General features: G+C 33.4%; 1 long non-coding RNA gene across 1 annotated transcript in view; it reads right to left on the bottom strand.

Moving 5' to 3' along the window:
- LOC118764097 overlaps positions 1–21,113 on the bottom strand; it is a 55,517-nt gene that overhangs the window by 15,731 nt on the left and 18,673 nt on the right. The gene's annotated exons all lie outside the window — the stretch shown is intronic.

Raw genomic sequence — 21,113 nt, 5'->3', positions numbered from 1 at the left:
ATTTTATATGAAAGCATCAAAATTTATTAATCAATTTTACCTAATTTAACACTTTTATCCACCACATAAACAACATAATCATTTTATAGTATTCGTAATATATTATATTTAAGCTATCTTGAAAAACAAATGTCATTCATAAAACAGCAAGATCTCACTTTCTCAATGAAGCTCATTGTTATTATTTTCAGAATGCATCCAAGCTCTCTTGAAGTTCTTTGAGTGATTACACCTTAGGTTTAATAGTTCATAATATTCAAATAAATATTTGGCTAACAAGATTCTTGATATGAAATTATGCATTGAAACAGATTTTATTGCATATTAGGAGGGTCATTATGCCAGTAATAAACACACACTTGCTAGTTCTATTTCATTCCTTTTATTATTTAGATAATTTGTTGATATTTAACCACTTAACAACAAAAATACTACATAATTTTACATTTATTATATTTGTTAAATTTTTGTTATCTTGTAGTTCTAGACCCAAATACTCAATTATCACAACATGCACATAATTAATTGATTATTTGATTAATTGTTTAGTCAATCAGTCAAGGTTTGTCAAAGTCCCTTTGTCTCCATTTGCAACATTATCTCATCTCATCTCATCTCTTCTTCTTCATCCACTTATGCCCGGGAGGGTCATTGGGTGGGACAGAGTCCTGAAGCATGCCTTCCATCAGGTCCTATCAGAAATTACCATCCCAAACGAGACCAACTAAGGTTGTGGATGTTACTCGAAGGCAGCGAGCTGGCAGAGACATTAGCACGCTGGGCAAAATGTATAGCCGTATTTCGTCTGTCATTACATTGTGAGTTCAAATTCCGCCGAGGTTGACTTTGCCTTTCATCCTTTCGGGGTCGATAAATTAAGTACCAGTTACGCACTGGGGTCGATGTAATCAACTTAATACCTATGTCTGTCCTTGTTTGTCCCCTCTATGTTTAGCCCCTTGTGGGTAATAAAGAAATAGGATGTTACCCAGCCACCCTGCAAGTGGCCCACTCCTGGGTCACCTGCTGATTGGTTTTGCCTGTAAAACATGTCCAGTGATTCTTTCCAGAGGCATTCATATCAATGTCCATAGTATCAAAGTTGTGATCTCTCGATTCCAAGAAGTAACAGCAATACATGGAGTGCCTCTCTGATGTCCAAGCTACACACTCTATCAAGTGACATAACTCAAAAGACCCTTTGAAGGAAGTCCTCCTCAGTTGCTTGTATTCATAATCGTATTCTTTCGGTCATTACCCAAGATTCATGACCATAGGTAAGGGTGAGCACAAACACTGAATTGAAGGTACCAAGTTTGGTTTTTATACTTAGCTCATTATCAATTTATTACATCAAATGTCTTAATATACACATCAGAAGGATTTTTAATCTGAACAAGACACCTCATTTTGGAGCAGGATTGACTGATTATATCAACCCTAGGATGAAAGACCAAAGTTAATTTCAACAGAATTTGAACTCAGAACAAAAAGGGCCAAAAATAAATACTGCTAGGCATTTTGTTGGATGATCTACTGCTTCTTGAAATCTATAATACATGCTCTATAATTAATATTACATACATACATACATACATACATACATACATACAATGTGATCATGTCATTGACCAGACTATTGGATGTTGTTATACATCACTGGTCACAATGTGCTTTGCATCATTTTAGCTTTTTGAATGATACCACCCTGCTGATGAGCCAAATGGGCTAACATTCTCCCTGACTGGAAGGCTTTTCTGTTGCAGTGTAACACGTTTACGGTTGAGTGGACTGGAGCAACATGAAATGAAGTGTTTTGCACAAGAACATGGTGTTCTTGTGGGAATTGAACCCACAACCTGGCGATTGTGAGTGCAACACCCTAACCACAAGGCCATGTGCTTTCACACACACACACACACACACACACACATATATGCATGTATATATATATATATATATATATATATATATATATATATATAGGTGAGAAAGTTGGTGTGTGAAAGCACGTGGTTGAATATATAGAAAGTAGTAAAAAGTGAAAAAACTACAGAAGGCTTGTTTTAAAAGGTTAAAAAATATATATTTGAGTCATTATGACAGAAGAATGTTATAAAATTTTTTCATACAGTGACATAATTTTTGAAGAAATTACTGGTTTCGTGTATAACTTTTCAAATTTCTCAAAACATTGTTATGATTTCATTCGTTAAGAAATCATAACAATGTATGTATGTATGTATGTATGTAATATTAATTAACGAACGAAATCATAACAATGTTTTGAGAAATTTGAAAAGTTATACATGAAACCGGTAATTTCTTCAAAAACTATGTCACTGTATGAAAAAAATTTATAACATTCTTCTGACATAATGACACAACTATATATTTTTTAACCTTTCAAAACAAGCCTTCTGTAGTTTTTTCGCTTTTTACTATTTTCTATATATATATATATATATATATATACATATATATATATATATCATATGTATTGAATTATAATGTATATATGTATGTTAGTAAGATTCTCGCTTTTGTTAAATGAATAAATAAGTCAACATTCTAAAGCTGATGAACCAACTAAATTGTTTCTCCATTTTCTTATTTGTATTATATATATATATATATATATATATATATAGATATATATATATACACAGAGACATACAGAAACACACATTCATACACACACACACACATATATATATAGATAGATAGATAGATAGATATAGATATAATAATGAACATACACACTAGTTCTTTTTCACTTCTTTGACCTACAATGGAGAGAGTATGTCATTGATGAGGCCATGAATAGTAACAAAAGGACTTTGGCAAATATAACTGACTGATTGATTGATTGATTGACCAAATGGTCAATCAGACAATTAATTAGTTATTGGCTAAATAGTTAACCAATTGGTGAATGAAACTAAAGAACCGAAATTGAACCAGTGCATGTGTTTATTATTGGCATACCGACCCTCCCAACATACACCAAATAAATATTCTGTAAGTGGTAAAAGCCACAAATAAAATTTTGACATGTTACAAGATTAATCCCACTACATGTCGATTGTTATTGCTTGACTTAACAGCAATACCCGTCAAATCTATCTTAAGTCACAAATGGCTGCTTTAAAAGATACAAAAACACATTGGATAGAATAGTTCCATATATGTGCAAAATAACAGGATGGTTATGGGTGGAGTGGCACGGTTGGGCTTGGTCTTGATCAGCCAAGGCCAAACAACAGCAAAAACACGAATGCAATGGTGATGATGATGATGATGACAATGATGATGATGATAGCAGTGGTGGTTGTTGTGGTGCTAGTGGGAGCAGCAGTGGTGGCAGTGGCATGATGATGATGATGATGATAATGACAGCAATAACAACAGTTGTGGTGACAATGGTGCTGCTGCTACTGATGAGGACAATGATGACAATGGCCACGATAATAATGATGATGATGGTAGTGGTAGTGGGCATTGTCATTATGGTGATAGTGGTGGTGGTTGTAGTGGGTGGTGATGTTGGTAGTGATGATGTTGATGATGATGGTGAGGAGGAGGAATAGGAGGAGGACAATGATAATGATGATGATAAGGAGATGAAGATGAATTTGTCCAGATGCAATAATCAAGGACAGGAAAGAAAATGTCAGTGTTCTCCTACCAATATTGATCTCCATTCCGATCAAAACATCATCCTTGGAAGCAATCATGAGAGCATCAAAATAAGAAAGAATTTGAAATGGAAATAAACAGAGGATGTGAAGCATGGAAGTGTAAACAGCACTTACAAAGATTGCAGCGAAGGAATGGGCATGGCTGGATGTTTAAATAAGCTTGCTGTGCAACTGAATGGTTATGGGTTCAGTCCCACTTCGAAGCATCTTGGACAAGTGTCTTCTGCTATAGTCTTGGGAATGAATTTGGTAAACAAAAGCTGTGTGAAAGCCCATTGTGTGTGTGTGTGTGTGTGTGTGCATGTATACACATGATATATATCATCCTCATTTAATGTCATATATGATGATGATGATTGTGAAATATAAGTGCCAGCTAAATGTGGCGATCCCATAGAAGACGATGCTACTGTTGTTTTTTAGCCCCAGGAGGACATCTCCTTCAGCTGGCTAATGGCACATTGTGTCCGATTAGTATGTGACACCTATGTTTGTGCCACATAAAAAGAACATGTGCTGGTACTACATAAAAAGTACTTGTGCTGGCACTATGTAAAAAGCACATGTTTTGGCACCAGGTAAAAAGCAGCTGTGCTGGTGCCACGTAAAAAGCACTTGTGCTGGTGCCACATAAAAAGCACTTCTGCAGGCACCATGTAAAAAGCACCAGTGCTGTCACATAAAAAGTACATGTGCTGGTGCCCCAAAAAAAGCACTTCTGCTGGCGCCATGTAAAAAGTACATGTGCTGGTGCCACATAAAAAGTGCCAATGTTGGTGTAACATAAAATGTACCTGTGCTGGTGCCATGTAAAAATCACATGTGCTGGCACCACGTAAAAAGCCCCTCTACTGGTACCACATAAAAAGCGCCTTTACAGGTGCCATGTGCCTGTGTTTGTGCCACATGAAAAGTAGCGCTAGTGGCACCACATGAAAATCACTCAGTACGCTCTGTAAAGTGGTTGGCATTAAGAAGAGCATCAAGCCATAGAAACCATGCCAAAACAGACAACCAGAATCTGGTACAGCACTCTGGCTGGACAGCTCCTTTCAAACCGTCCAACCCATGCCTGCATGGAAAACGGTTGTTATATGATAACGATGATGATGATGATGAATACAAATCATATTGTTTTTACCTCATCTGTAGAATACCCTAAACACAAACTCCATATAAACATCACCCAATGACATAACACACTTTGAATTCATCATCACCACCATCATCATTTTAACAATCACTTTTCTATGCTTTCATGGCTCAGAGGTAAAATTTATTGAGAGAAATTTTTTGTGACAAATATTTTTGAAAATATTGAGACAAATATTTTTGAAAATATTGAGACGAATATTTTGAGACAGAAACAATATATTGAAACAAAAATTTTTGAGACAAGTATTTTTGAAAATATTCTCTATACTCTCTCTTTTACTCTTTTACTTGATTTAGTCATTTTGACTGTGGCCATGCTGGAGCAAATCAACCCCAGGACTTATTCTTTGTAAGCCTAGTACTTATTCAATCGGTTTCTTTTGCCGAACTGTGAAGTTATGGGGATGTATACATACCAGCATCGACTGTCAAGCGATGTTGGGGGGACAAACACAGACACACACACACACACATATATATACATATACATATACATGTATATGACATATATATACATATACATGTATACACACACATATACAGGTCGTTCAATTTTATAGATACTGGTGTCATGCAAATGGCACGTAAAAGCACCCATTACACTCTTGGAGTGATTGGTGTTAGGAAGGGCATCTAGCTGTAGAAAACCATGCCATATCAGACTGAAGTCTGGTGCAGCCTTCCAGCTTACCAGCCCTGGTCAAACCATTCAGCCCATACCAGCATAGACAACAAATGTTAAATGATGATGATGATGATGATATATATAGGTCATTCAATTTTCATCAATTGATCAATAGACTAATTGAATAAACCTATCAGTAATGTAGCTATAATGACTCCTGGAAACAGCTGTAACCTCAAATTTGCTTCACTGAAAGAAAAATATCTAATGACCATTATTTTTTAACTAGTTTCTTATATATATATAATTTGTATAATTTAGTATAGAAATTTTTAGTACAATATTAATAATAATATATTTAAATTTATATTTTGTAATAGATAATATCTTTCATTATTAATTGAATCACTTTATGGCGGTTCTGTCTCTTAATTCTATATATATTTTATATATATATATATATATATATAATATATATATATATATATAATTCTCAAATGCAGGATAATGATAATAATATAGTATGAGATTTGAACTCACATCCCTGTAATTACGTGTCTTATAAAGCTTGACTTATATATCCTAAAATTGCAGAAGAGTTTGTCGGTGGGTAGATTAGCTTAATGATAAAGCATTTGACGTGTAATCATAGGGATGTGAGTTTGAGTCTCATTACTGGCCACCACCAGACTTTTCTGCACAATATGGATAGCTTATCCTGTTCATGCTATACTATTAGCATTTTCCTGTTTTTGAAAATAAAATTATTTCCTTATCTTTCAGTACATCTCAACACTTCTAAAGCAAACTTTGTTGATTTTCAATGTAAGTTCAATATAATATATATATATATATATATATATATATATATATATATATATATATATGTACTGTATTTTGGAAATAATAGCATGAAATTCAATATCAAAAATTTCTCACGAAGATATATATGTCTAAAATAGTATTACATAAAAATATATATAAATATATGAAACATGACAGCTTAGAAATTTAATTAATGCATTTTATACAAAGAGCACTCATTATAAATTCAGTGTATAATATTCTAATAGAATGTATTTAATTAATAATATATATACACACACACACACACAAATATATATACATACAAACACACACATAATAAATAAATATATATATATATATATACACACACACACACACACATACAAATATATATACATACACACACACATAATATATATATATATGTGTGTGTGTGACATGCTCATTTCAGTTTCTGTCAACTAAAGCTACTTACAACACTCTGGTTGATCTGGGGTAATAATGGAAGACATTTGCCAAAGGTGCCATGCAGTGGGACTGAACCCCAAACCATGTACTTGGGAAGTAAACTTCTTACCACATAGCCATTCCTGTGCCTATATATATATTTTTTTTGTGACATTCAGATAACTTTTTGTGTCATTGTTTGTTCAAATTTGGCTGGGGAAAATATTCACTCCTTTATTTTTATGTCCATTTTTCTATGCTAGCATGGGTTAGATAAATATTTTATTGAGACATAGCTTTACACTTAGATGGCCTTCTTGTTTTTAATGCTTACCTGTTTTTCAAGTAAAAGAATTCTTATTCAACAAGTTTTCAAAAGCTCAATGTCAGTGAACGATTTGCTGAAAGGGGAAATGACAGCAACCTTATTGTTTGTAGTTCAGTGATTTTCAGATAAGTGCAAACATAAGCGACCACACACACACACACTTACATACACATACTCAGACACATACACACAAATAAGATAAAACAAAATTTAGTCGTAATTTTTTTACAGCAAATATCCTCCAGCATTATAGGAATTCAATACATGATGAGATAAAAGTCTGTTGGGAAACACTGTATTTATTCTCTAAATATACCTGCTGTCATTGTGTTGTCCTAGAGTTGCAATTTCCCTAAATAAATATTTACAAAAACTAATCATTCCTTTGAAATACCACATAAACTGAAAAAATATATATGGATGCATAATGTAGTAAAATAACACTAAACTTACTTGAATCAATAAAAACGAAGTAATTTCTAACGAGTCTTATTAAAATAACCCTTCTTGTACATGAGGGGGCCAGCAACTTGTGGTTGCCTTCGTTGGTGTCCCCTCATATTAAAAAGATAAAAAGATGATATTACAGTAGTTCAAGCAATAAAAGTCAAATATGAAATGATTTGGTGACTTTTTAACACTTTTTTTTCCACTGACTGTTTAGATTAGATTCCTGGAACATAAATGCCATTAGTCTTGAGAAGTTATAAAACTGGAATGATAAGTTACTCTTCTTTGTCTGTACCCTTTTTACAAAAGTGTTACCACTCCTCAGGCCACAGAAATGGTAATTCCCCCATTCTACTGTTAGTTGCAGTAGACATCTGCCAAGACTTCAATGAACAAGATTTGCAAGGCAGACCATCCAAACTGGATGATTTGTCCCTCATACAGCCACTTAATGCCAGCTGTATCTCAGTTGCTACTATAGACTTTACACAACCACTCTGCAACAGCCAACAGCTGTAAGAAACCATCCACACAGGCTCTAAAGTCTATTATCAGTCAACCACCTGCCTAGAACAGTTGTGCAAAATGTCCCCAGCAAACTACACACATCTGCAATGAATTGAGTCATACAGGCCTGAACCTTTTCATCAAAGACTAATTGTGACTCTGTTACCCACATTGAATTTCTACCACTGTGGCCTATCAAATGACTTTCATTCCTTTGTATTTAAGAGTATGCATAAGATATTTCACAATTTTATATTTGTATTTTGCATTGAAGAAACGGTTGAAGGTCATTGTTGCCATGATCCTATTGTTAATGAGTTTTTTAATTGTCTTTTCTAATTTGATCACTAACTTGCCCTCTAATCTACTATTCTGGAGACAAAGGTCACTTGATTAAAATCTAATATTTAAATTGTAATCAATTTTTATTTTATCACTCCAAGTAGAGGAATAAGCAGAGTTGATCTCAGCAGGATTTGAACCCAGAATGTAAAGTGAATCATAAAATACTACAGGAAATTTTTTATCAGGTTTCTATCAACTCTATCAATGCCCTGTCATCCAGCTGTTCTCCTGCCAGAAAGAAAAAAAAATTGTTTTTTCTTTTATACCATTTGAATTCAGTAAATTGGTGTTGATTTCTTTAGCTAAACTCTCCCTCTCATTTGGAGTGTGACATGATGTTTATTTACATTTTCTTGATATAAAGATGTTTTCTATAAACCAGGAATTCATCTTGTATAGTATTTAGTATATCTTTACTTTCTTATCTAAATTTATACCAAACTCGTTGTTCATTTCTCTTTCCTCCTCTCTCCCCATATATATATATATATATATATTATGGAAAAAAAGACAAGGTAGAAAATGCTAAAATAATTTTATAAAAAACATTTCAGTACCAGTTTCAGTCATTGAGGCTTTTTCAACTGTAAGTATGGAAAACAATTAAATTTTGGAAAAATTAAATGAAAAGTTTTCGATGAAGGGAGAGGCAAATACCTAGAAACTGCAGTTCATCGAAAACCGGTGATTGCCATACGCCAAAGACAGGCAAATACCTAGAAACTGCAGTCCGTGCGTATCACTTAGGTTGAATGAAAAGTATTTTCGAAGAATATTTGCATAGTATTCAAATACAAGGAGCATTTTCCTTGTTTTTGCCTGTCTCAGTCTCTCTTGTTTACTCTTGTTGGTTGTTGTGACCTCATAATCAAGGGGGTTGCAGTCTGGGGAGTTAAGAGGCCTACATCAAGTGCCTGGAGGAGGTAGTGCTGCCCTGGGTCATGAGAGTGACTGCTGGAAAACCCTACGTCTGACAACAGGGCTCTGCACCATGCCACACAAGTAGACAATTTCTGCAATCACATCACCCCTAACTCCCCAGACTGCAACCCACTTGATTATTATGTGTGGGTTGCTGTTGAGTGAGTGGCTAACAAAACTCCTTGTAACACCAAAGATGAACTGAAGGCAAGGATTATGGCAGCATTCACCAAGTTAAACAAGGAGACCATCTAGAACAGTTGCAGGAGATTCCAAAGTCATCTGGAGGCCATGGTTGAAGCCAATAGTGATTTTATTGAATAAATTTACTCTTTAGTATTTCAAGATATTTTTATGTAATTTTTCTAAATATATCTGTTAAAATGAGATGTTGGTGTCATTTTCATTTTTGCATTATTTAAACGACAGTTTATTCACTGCACCCTGTATTTATATATTGATAAAGCGTAGGTTCATCACGCTTAATGAATTCTTCAACAAGTTATTCTTTTTTTTGCTAATAACGTAATTCCACGAGTATTCTTATAAACACTGTAAAGACGTTTTCCGATTCAAAATTTTAGTCCATTGCTAAACCTCGCTAAGATAAGTATTTATTTATATTTAAGATCTTCAAATTGTAAATTTTGATATTGTATAAGTCTTTGGTGTAATAATATTTTCCTTATGTAAATATCGTTGTTTATGTAATGATCTAATTATCGTAATTTTCTATATTATTAGATATTAAATTTAAGTTTATTCGTAAGATACTAATTAGCGATAGATTTGTTATTTGATAGCAAGCATACGAGGTGTATTAAGTTAGGCTTTTGTATATACATGTTTTAATAGTATTAATTATAGTTTTAAATTTATAATTAAATTAGATAAACTTTGATAAGCTTAGATATGTTTCGACTAAAGATTGGTCCAGGCCATGTCTAATTTAATAGCATAACTTAGTTATTTCTTTAAATTGATATCTGCTAGTTATTCCCATTGATAATTATATTTATAGTATTTATTCGATACTATATTACTACGAATTGATTATTTCTATAAGTATTTTACATAAGATTTCCGAAAGTTTGTTTAAGTTTGTTTATTTGTATTTTGAAATTAGCTATTTCATCTTTAAATTTGAAAAATTAATTTATTAGGTTTTTATTATATGTGCATATATATTTATTTATAGAGATTATTTTAGATCTTAATATTTATATACATTTATATATTTTCATTGATGATTTATATATATTAGTCATTTTTAAATATTTATGTAATTAGATATAGACTAATACCGATATTAGATTATTGGTGGGTTTCCTACCTTATAAATTAAAATTAATATTTAACATTATAGTCAATTTTGATATAATCATAATTGTTAAGTTTTATGTTTCTAGTTTGATAATAGAGTTTATTATAAGTAAAATTATTATATTATTTATATCTTAAAAATATTGTTTAAATATTTCTGATTATATTTTAGATATTTCAATTAACCTGAAGATTGACTGTAACCATAACTCGAATTATTACGAATTGTACAGCCATGAAACGATCGTAGTGTTTTACTCTTTATCTTTTATTAAACTTTTAATACTTTTGATATATATTTAAAATAATATAAATTAATTAATTTTATGTATTGGCTTATGTTTTTCATTGTTTGATTTGCCTAATAGTGGTTTTATCTCTAATTTAATATAATATAATATAATATATTTATACTATAAAATTGGATTTAATCCTAAATCTGATTTTTCCCTGTAAGTTTGGATTTATTCCCTAATATTTTATTATATATATATATATATATATATATATATAATATATATATATATAATACTCGGCATATCTCAATTATTAGAATAGCTAAACCATATCCCTGTATGTCATAAGAGGTGACTAAAAAACATTAACATCTAATGATAAAACATTGGCTGAAAAAGACCCATCCAACTCATGCCACCGTGAAAAAGCAGATTTAAAAACAATAATGATGTTGAAACTGATAATAATGTGTATGTGGGGAATAACCAAGCAACAAAAATTACTGTGGTGTAGTATTTAGCCTGTCTTGTGTCCCACTAGTGCCAAATTAGAACTTAAACCATTTAAAGTCTATAAATACAAGAGATCAAAGTACAAGGTTTGATATTATCAATTAAAATCTTAGGTGGTTGTAGCCCAGTATGGCAGCAACCCAAAACTCAAAGTCAGTAAAGAATAAAAGAATATACATATGTGTGTGTATATGTATATATGTACATGTATGTATGTATGTATATATATATACATATATATATATATGTACATGTATGTATGTATGTATATGTGTGTATATATATATATATATATATATATATATATGTACATATATATGTACAAATATATATATATATATGTACATATATGTATGTATATATATACATATATGTACATATACACATTATATGTACATATACACATTATATGTACATATATACATACACACGCATGCAAATATATATGCATATGTACACATACTTCTCTTTCTCCCTCTCTCTCTTCCTTTCTTTCTAAATGTGTGTGTGTGTGCGCATGTATATGTGTATGTATATGCATGCACATGTGTGTCTGAGTGTGTCTTTGCATATGGGTGTGTGTGTGTGAAGGAAATTGTAAATTTATAGTTGTCTCTGTGTGTCCATATCTGGTTTTGCACAGATTATGTTTGTAAATAATACATTATGCGTTCAATCATCTGATAAGTGAAGCGAAACGTTATGTATATCAATATTTTATATCATATGGCTTAAGTTGTACGTAATAAGAGTGGAACATAACAAAATCAAACACAATATATCACAACACAAGAAACAGATTAAAGATGGTATCATCAAATACTACTCATATCACCCAGAATATACCACTGAATATTTGAAGAAAAGAGGATGCAGGAAACCGGTGAACATCAGAGGACAGTTTAAGAATGTATTTATTAATGTTGTACATAAGTTTTCCTGCCCACACAAAATTTATTGCTGTGCTGATATCACCTAAGGGTTATAAAAGAGCGAAAGTAATTCCCTTTGTCACAGAAGATTGATCCCGATATGAAGATATTCAGAGATCATGTGATATGAGCACCTGAGAATTATCTAGGGTGAAATCTATTACTTTTAGCTGCTGTACATTTAAATGTTTTACTTTAGAGATTTTTATCTTGGAAAATTTTTCATTTTTTAAACTGTCCAGATCTTCTTATTAAAATGTTTATCTTTCAACACTGATTGTACAATATGAAGGTCAGATCTAATGACTTATATTTCATGTTTCTCTGTTGAATAACCTTTGCCTTAAATATCAGGAAGTGGTGCTATTTCTGTCTTAGAAATATGATACTTGTGATATTTGATTTAATCAAGCAATTCATCCTTTATTGACTTTGTTTAATAAATCTGATTCTGTAGAATGAAGAGATTTTACATTTATCAATAATACCATATGTTTTTATAAGATGATATTCATATATATATAGTTGAGGTGTATTCTGTTAGGAACGTATAAGTGTACAAATAGTGCTCGTTCATCCTTAGAATTCCTAAATAGCTGGTAGTATTCTTATGGTATGCTACCAGATCTAGTCTTAGGTATTTCTTGTGTGTGAAAGTAAAAGAGTCAAAAGGAAGTGTAAGTACAGTTAGGCAGCTTTTTAATCGCTACAAATGTTTCGATACATACAGATCCTTGTATATACAGGATTTAAAGTTGAGTTTAAATTAAACTATTTAACAATTTACCTGTATAAGAAGATCTATATGCATCTCCTCAGGCGATACTCAGTTGCTGTCTCCGTAAGCAAAATTTAGATTTCCATGCTACAACATCCATGGCTTCTTTATTTCAAAATTTTGCTGTAAAGGCATTACATAGAGGGAGAAGCTTGCAGGCTGGACACAGACATTAATGAGATGAGTGATGAAAAGGATGATATTAATGGGAGAAGACAAAGACGCCCGTTGATCTTCCCTTCTCTAAAACATATTTTTAAAATCTTTTTTTGAAAAACAAAAAAACACAAATGAGGTAATAAACTTCTTACAATAACATTATATTTCATAATAAAAAAAGAAACATTAAATTGAGGTGCTAAGCCTCTTATCAATCATCCCCGATTAAATCTCTTGCTGCCTTCAGGCAATCCCGCAGCAGCAAGTCAGGAACCCAGAAAAGATAGTTATACTCTTCCTTAGAAAAGTAATCAATTATTTTATAAAAATTACTCTCATTCATGACCTCCGCAGCCACCTGTGGAGGCCAGTTTGGACTGTCCATGCATGTCGGGACCACCTGTTCCCAACCTTCACAACTATCCACAAAGTTCTCTACGGCCCCTCCCTTGAGATAGAAGACTACATATTGGCTTCTTCTTTGAATCTAACAAATGCTGACGGTTTCAATTCACTCAGTATGAGTGTGTTATCATGTTCAATATGAGTTGCAATATATAAGGATTTGTATGTATCAAAACATTTGTAGCAATTAAAAAGCTGCCTAACCGTACTTACTCTTGCTTTTGACTCTTTTACTTTTTACTCTCTCTCTCTCTCTCTCTCTCTCTCTCTCTATATATATATATATATATATATATATATATAATATATATATATATATTGATTTGGGATCTAAAAGACCACAATAATCAATTTAATTTAGATTGGTTGATTCTTTCAATCTCGATACCTTATGACCAAGGCAAGGAATTTTCTCTTCTCTGTAATTCGGAACTATTTTTTATTCTTTTTTTTAAAAATCCCCTTGTAAACACGGTTATAGAATGTGCATACTTATGTAAACATTGACAGAAACACACCTTTAGCTCATGTAAGTAATATCTATCATTATATATAATTTAAGCATTAATTTTCTTCTTACATTTCACATTTATTAGATATATCTTTTTCCAAGTCTATATGGTTTTATTTAGTTTTTCTTTCCTTTATCCCTCCTCTTTCTATAGGCTACCTTTGTCGTTATATCCTATAATGTTTTTTTGAAACAATCTTAATAGCGTTCAGTTAATCACTATACATATCCATCATTTTCTTTTAAAATGTCTTATTGACGAGTTTCATTTCTTCACTTACCTGAAGAGAAGATTACATTGTTTTCCACCATTTTATTCTGTTGGAATAATACCAGTGATATCTTTGAAACATGTATCGGAAGTAAAAGAATTTGAATAATACCTGCGTTTCACTCCATTTATATATATATATATATATATAGATATATATATATATATATATATATATATATATATGTATATATATATTTATTCCCCAAAATTATTATTTTGGGTATTGAATTATTGGAATTTATTTGCAATTAGGGGAATTTGAGCTAATCATTGTCGTACCATTCTTAATACAGAGAACTTTGAGGCATATTCCATACTATAGAATCAAAATGTCTTGGTATTCCTTTAGCTGTCTCAGTCATTGGATTGTGGCCATGCTGAGGTGCTGCCTTGAAGGGTTTAACGAAACAAATTGATCCCAATACTTACTTTTTTAATTAAAACCTAATACTTATTTTATCATTCTCTTTTACCAAACTACTAAGACACAGGATGTAAACAAACCAACATCAGTTGTCAAGTGGTGGGGCTGGCCAAACACAAGCACAAAGATATGCACACACACACACACACATAAAGAATAGTAAAGGTATGTGTCTAAATGATGAAGGTATTCAGCTTGTGATTGTAACGTTATGTGTTCGATTCCTGGTGATGTGTTGTGTTCTTGAGCAAGACACTTTATTTCACGTTGCTCCAGTCCAGTCAGCTGGCAAAAATGAGTATTATCTGTATTTCAAAGGGCCGGCCTTGTCACATTCTGTGTCACACTGAATCTCCCTGAGAACAGTGTTAAGGGTACAGGTGTCTATCGAATGCTCAACCACTTTGTATGATAAAATGGAGGCTCACAGCTTAGTAGTTAGGGTAGTCGACTTACAGTCATAACATTGTGAGTTCAATTCCCCAGTAACATATTATGTCCTTGAGCAAGTCACTTTCTCTCACATTGCTCCAATCCATGTGGCTGGCAAAAATGAGTAGTACCTGTATTTCAAAGGGCCAGCCTTGTCACATCTTCTGTCACACTGAATCTCCCTAAGAACTACATTAAGGGCATACATATCTGTGCAATGCTCAATCACTTGAACATTAATTTCATGCACGGTCTGTTCCATTGATTAGATCAACCGGAACCCTCATTGTCATAACCGATGGAGCATCAGTTCCTTTTTATAAACAATAGGCTTCCTCACTGTTTCTATAGACCAAATTTATTCACAAGACATTGGTTAGTTGGCTAGGGACCAAAGCAGAAAACACTTGCATAAATACCACACAGTGAAACTAAATCTAAACTTACATAGTTGTGAAGTGAGCTTCTTAAACTCTTAGTCTCTTAAACAAGCAGTCACCCCTGACATCAAGGTTTCATAAACCATTTAAACCTTATTCTCAAATATAGTAAAGTGGTCCAACCGTAGTGATAGTCATAATAGTTTTTGTAGTCAACCCTGTCGTGCCAAGTTTCTGATATAGCAAGAATTTATACATCATCTCTGTTTAAACATCATCTCTGCTGGATCCCTAGTAAAGAGGTAATAAACAACATATGTAGATACAGAAGATAAAATACTAAACTAGAACAACTCATCACATAGTAGCTCTGTAGTCAAGTATGTTTATGACTAATTGTCAATGGTGTCCCTCATAACTGTTATTTACTTTCGTTTTTAATTGAAAAGCAAATCTAATTTTGCAGTGAAACAAGTGCGTGACAAATCTAGCACTTTGTCTTGTAAAAAATGCAAGGCTTAAACTTTTGACAGTTGAGGAAATTATTAATGATGTTTATTCTTTAGACACAGATTTTACACTTATGCTGGCAATGAGAGTGATTTGGAGAATCAAAGTGGTGAAAGAGATGAGGAAAGTAGTGATTCAGGTGAACAAATATGATAGTTGAGAGACAGGCTTATTACAGTTATCCTCCAGAATTTGTTTGTGATTCTGTTCATTAGTTTGCCTGCAATCGTTACTCTTGACTGTATATGCAACCATTTATTTTTTTGCCCAGGAACCCAGGTGGAAGGTAAAGATAGACACAGGTCTGAGAAGGTTAATGGTGCACTGTTTAAACATGAGAATAAGCATGGTTGTGAGTGTGTAGTTAAGAAGTTTGCTTCTGGAACATGTGATTCCTGTTTCAATCCCACTGTTTGGAAATGACACAAGTATCTTCAGCCACAGCATCAAATTGACAAATGTCCTGTAAATAGAATTTGCTAGATTTATCCTGGAGTAAGTAATAAATAAATGGCATTCAAATAAACCTGTAACCATTCTCCTGATGATTGAGAATGTGAAACACTGAGCAGTAATTAGTAAATTAAGCACTGAATAAAATCCGTCTGTCTGCTTCTCCCACCTTCTCTCTCTCTCTCCCTCCCTCTCTATCCTCTCTCTCTCTCTCTCTCTCTCATATATATATATATATATATATAAAGAACAACAGAAATGGAAAATTTAACAAAAACATAACAAACAGAAAAGTTGACAAAATAATAGTACTTGGAAAATCCACAGCTGATTCCTCATCAGTCAGTGTCCAAAAGATCATAATGGTTTTGTGCTTTTAACATTGATATCATTCTGTCTTGGCAGCACCAGAGCAAAAAGCTACCAGGAATGGATAATGAAGAACATATAAGACAAGGACATATAAGAAAGAATGGTATCAGTGTTAAAAGCACCAAACCATTATGATCTCTTGGACATTGACTGATGAGGAATCAGCTGTGAATTTTCTGTGCACTATGGTTTTGTCACACTTTCTGTTTGTTGTGTTCTTTTTATCTAATCCTTGAAATATTATTTTTGTAATTCAATGCACTCATTATATTTATTTACGTGTTTGTGTGTGTGTGTGTGAGAGAGAGAGAGAGAGGGTGTATGCTTGTGTGTGTGTAAGCACCTTGAGAGAAAAGTTGGTCATAAGAGGCATCAGATGTGGTGTGCAAGAGAGACAACTGTGTTGGTATGGTCATGTGATGCATATGGATGAGGACGGCTGTGTGAAGACATGCTGATTTATAACTGTGGAGAGATGGTGGAAGAGGTAGACCCAGGAAGACATGGGACAAGTTGGTAAAGCATGTCCTTCACAGAGGCAATGACTAGTAACCGAGGCCTTTGGTGAGAAGACCTGTCAAGCCAAGTGGAATCGTTGTTAAGAGCGATACTGATGTCAAATAACTGGCATCCATGCTGGTGGCACATAAATATCACCTTTCATTTGAACTCAGAACGTAGCAGCAGATAAAATACTGCCAAGCATTTTGCCTGCCGTGCTAACGATTCTGCTAGCTCGCCGCCTTATATTTCTTGTTGCCCAAGTCCACTCAGCTGGCAAAATTGAAAAGTACTTGTAATACAAAAGGGCCAGCCTTGCCACAATCTGTGTCATGCTGAATCACCCTGACAACTACATTAAGGATACACAGGTCTGTGGAGTGCTCAGCTACTTGCATGCTAATTTCACGAGTAAGCTGTTCCATTGATCGGATCAACTGGAACCCTAGTGGTCATAACCAATAGAGTGCCAATCCCCGTATGTAATTATTGCTGTCGTCATTTGTAAAAGCCCAACACAGTTAAACCCTTTGGGCATAATAAAAACCTTCTGTTAAATGTTTGTGGAGGTTGTCAGTTACCCCTTCATATAGTCCTAAAAAAACGTTTTCATTCATCAGCTCAACCAGTCATTACCACAGACCTGCTGACAAGAGGCAATCAACTAACATCCTGGACATGAGCAACTATGATTGCAACTCAGCTACGGCACTGCCAAAAAGTAAGTGACATTGGTGACCCTCAACACAAGCAACATTTTCTTTGCTGCTTTTAAGCCACAGAAACCAGCAAAAGCTCTGACCTTATGAGTCTGTTAGCTTCTGACAGACTAAATTTTTCTTGTGTTATTTTCCATGACATATGAAATAGCAATCCAATAACTTATTCATTTTGCTAGTTCACTCTTTTATTTCATCAAATGGACATATACACAACTAAATTATATTAAACTCTCCATTACTGTAAAATATATAATTACAAATGTAATATATTTGATAGTCAAATAAAATATTTATCTATCTAAATATAAAATTATTTAAAGACTGCTCAAATACCCATGGGAATGATTTAACTGTCTGCTGTACCATCTGATTTGTTAATGGATATCCAGGCAGTTAATAAATCTGAATGAAAGTCTGTAGTTTGTCTAATACTATAAATTATTCTTTGAAAATGGTTGGTGACTGGACATGTAGACATTGAATTGCTCTAAATAAAATATAGCTCAATATTCATAGTCCAAAAGACCAGGTCACAATCTATTAGATATTGCAAATACAGTTCTTTCTGAAGATAATTAATAGTCTATGTCAAGGTACAATAAAAGTTCTTGAAAAATGAAAAACTGTTTTCTAAGTCATGATTAATTTTTTTTTCTGAGGTGTTCCATTTAATTAAATGAACAATTTGAAGGTTGAAGTCTAAATAATTCATTGAATATTTAATATTTTTCTATGGTCTTGTTAATCAAATAAGTTACCATTGTACTTCCTAATTTTATAAAACTCATCATTCCTGGTAAAGTTAATTGATATTCTTGGTTACATATAATATTATTATTAGTTCAAATTCCACCGAGGTTGACTTCGCCTTTCATCCTTTTGGGGTCAATAAATTGAGAACTAGTGAAACACTGGGGTCAATGTAATTGACTAGCCTCCTCTCCAAAATTTCAGGCTTGTGTTAATAGAATAAAGGATCATCATCATCATCATCATCATCATCACCACCACCACCACCACCACCACCATCATCATCATCATTATTATTATTTAGGTGACAAGTAGGCAAAACCTTTAGCATTCTGGTTAAAGTGGTTTGCAGAATTTCCTGTCTTTACATTCTGAATTTAAATTCTGCCAGAGTTGGCTTGGCTTTTCATCCTTCCAGGGTTGATGAAATAAGTACCAGTTGTGCACTGGAGTCAATGAAATCAACTAGCCCCTATCACCAAAACTTCAGGCCTTGTTCCTACAATAGAAAGAGTTGTTGTTGTTGTTGTTGTTGTTGTTGTTGTTGTTCTTCTTCTTCTTCTTCTTCTTCTTCTTCTTCTTCTTCTTCTTCTTCTTCTTCTTCTTCTTCTTCTTCTTCTTCTTCTTCTTCTTCTTCTTCTTCTTCTTCTTTATTATTAATATATAAAGGATTGAAGTAACTCCTCCAGAAGATATAGAGTCAAAATTAAAAGAAGAGTGCCATTGAGTGAGAGAGTAGTGCATGCCATCGAAGTGACGCTGAGGTACAAATATACGAAGACCAATATATCCATCATGACTACCCGTCTGATAAGGGCACACCAGGTACATGCATCACAACCATATGTGCGCGACATGATGATCTCATATCAAGATAAACAGTGCATGACCTTGCAGGTGGGACCCAGTTAGAATTGTTTTCAAGTTGAGTAGCCCATCCCACTCAAAAGGTCCCTGAATAGGATTTGTTTTAGGATGTTGAACGAACCACCCTTGTTTCCAAAGGTGAATTAGCCAAACCTCTAAGAATTCCTTTCAACACATGGCTATGATGCTCCCCCACTACTTCTGCTCGTGATTAGAGATGCACATATTGTCAGCTACTAAGAGACATGCTCAACTGGTTATGGTCAAGCAAATAACAAGCAAATCTGTCTTATTGAGCAGAATATTTGCTGTAGCCCATCTTTTACACCAAAACAAAACAATGTACATGATAACACTTCCAATCACTTAAGATCAGAAGCCATGAGAACCACAGCCTGGTATTGCATCAGGGTATTTATCACAACCACCACCATCACCACCACCACCACCACCACCACCACCACCACCACCACCACCATCATCATCATCATCATCATCATCATCATCATCATTATTATCATTGCTATTGTTATTATTATTATTATTTAGGTTGCTGGGACACATTGTACGGCATCATATGTATAAAACAAGCAATTAAAATTCATTTGTAAACAAAGGCAGAATTATATTCATTAAAAAGCAAAAAGTGAAGCTTGTTACCATGTTGTGAGAAGAAATATTTCACAATTTGTACAGAATCATTCATTGTATTGAAAGACGGACTTTGAACAAGAGAACATTAAGGATAGAAGCAGTGACGGTAAATAGAGAAAATGTTATTCATTCAATGGGGTAAAATTCTTTAGTTGAGATCTTGGCAACAATATAACCATTTTAGTTAATACAGAGTCATTAAAGCCTTAAATATTTCATCCTTTGGTTCATTAAACAAGATCACTGAATTAACTCTTGCTTATGCAAACTACCATTAATCTCTTCAAACATGTAAGTTTGATATGGCTGCTCATCATCATCATCATCATCATCATGAGCATCATCAACATCATCTTCACTGTCATCATCCTCATCGTCATCACCTTCATTATTACTGTTTAATGACTATCTACCTTGCTGGCATGGATTCACTAGTTCAACTGGAGTAATGAGCTGAAGAACTGCATCAAGCTTTAGTGTCTGACATGGTTTCTACAGCTGGATACCCTTCCTAATTCCAGCCACTTTACAGATTGTATTGGGTGTTTTTTTTTACATGGTACCAGCTGCAGCAGTGAGATTATCACTTAACTCACAAGGCAATAGATATCGCTCAACCAAAGAGGGAATT

Source organism: Octopus sinensis, linkage group LG7 (assembly GCF_006345805.1).
Source record: "Octopus sinensis linkage group LG7, ASM634580v1, whole genome shotgun sequence".
NCBI classification, from domain to species: domain Eukaryota; kingdom Metazoa; phylum Mollusca; class Cephalopoda; order Octopoda; family Octopodidae; genus Octopus; species Octopus sinensis.
This window is presented reverse-complemented; position numbering and strand designations above follow the sequence as displayed.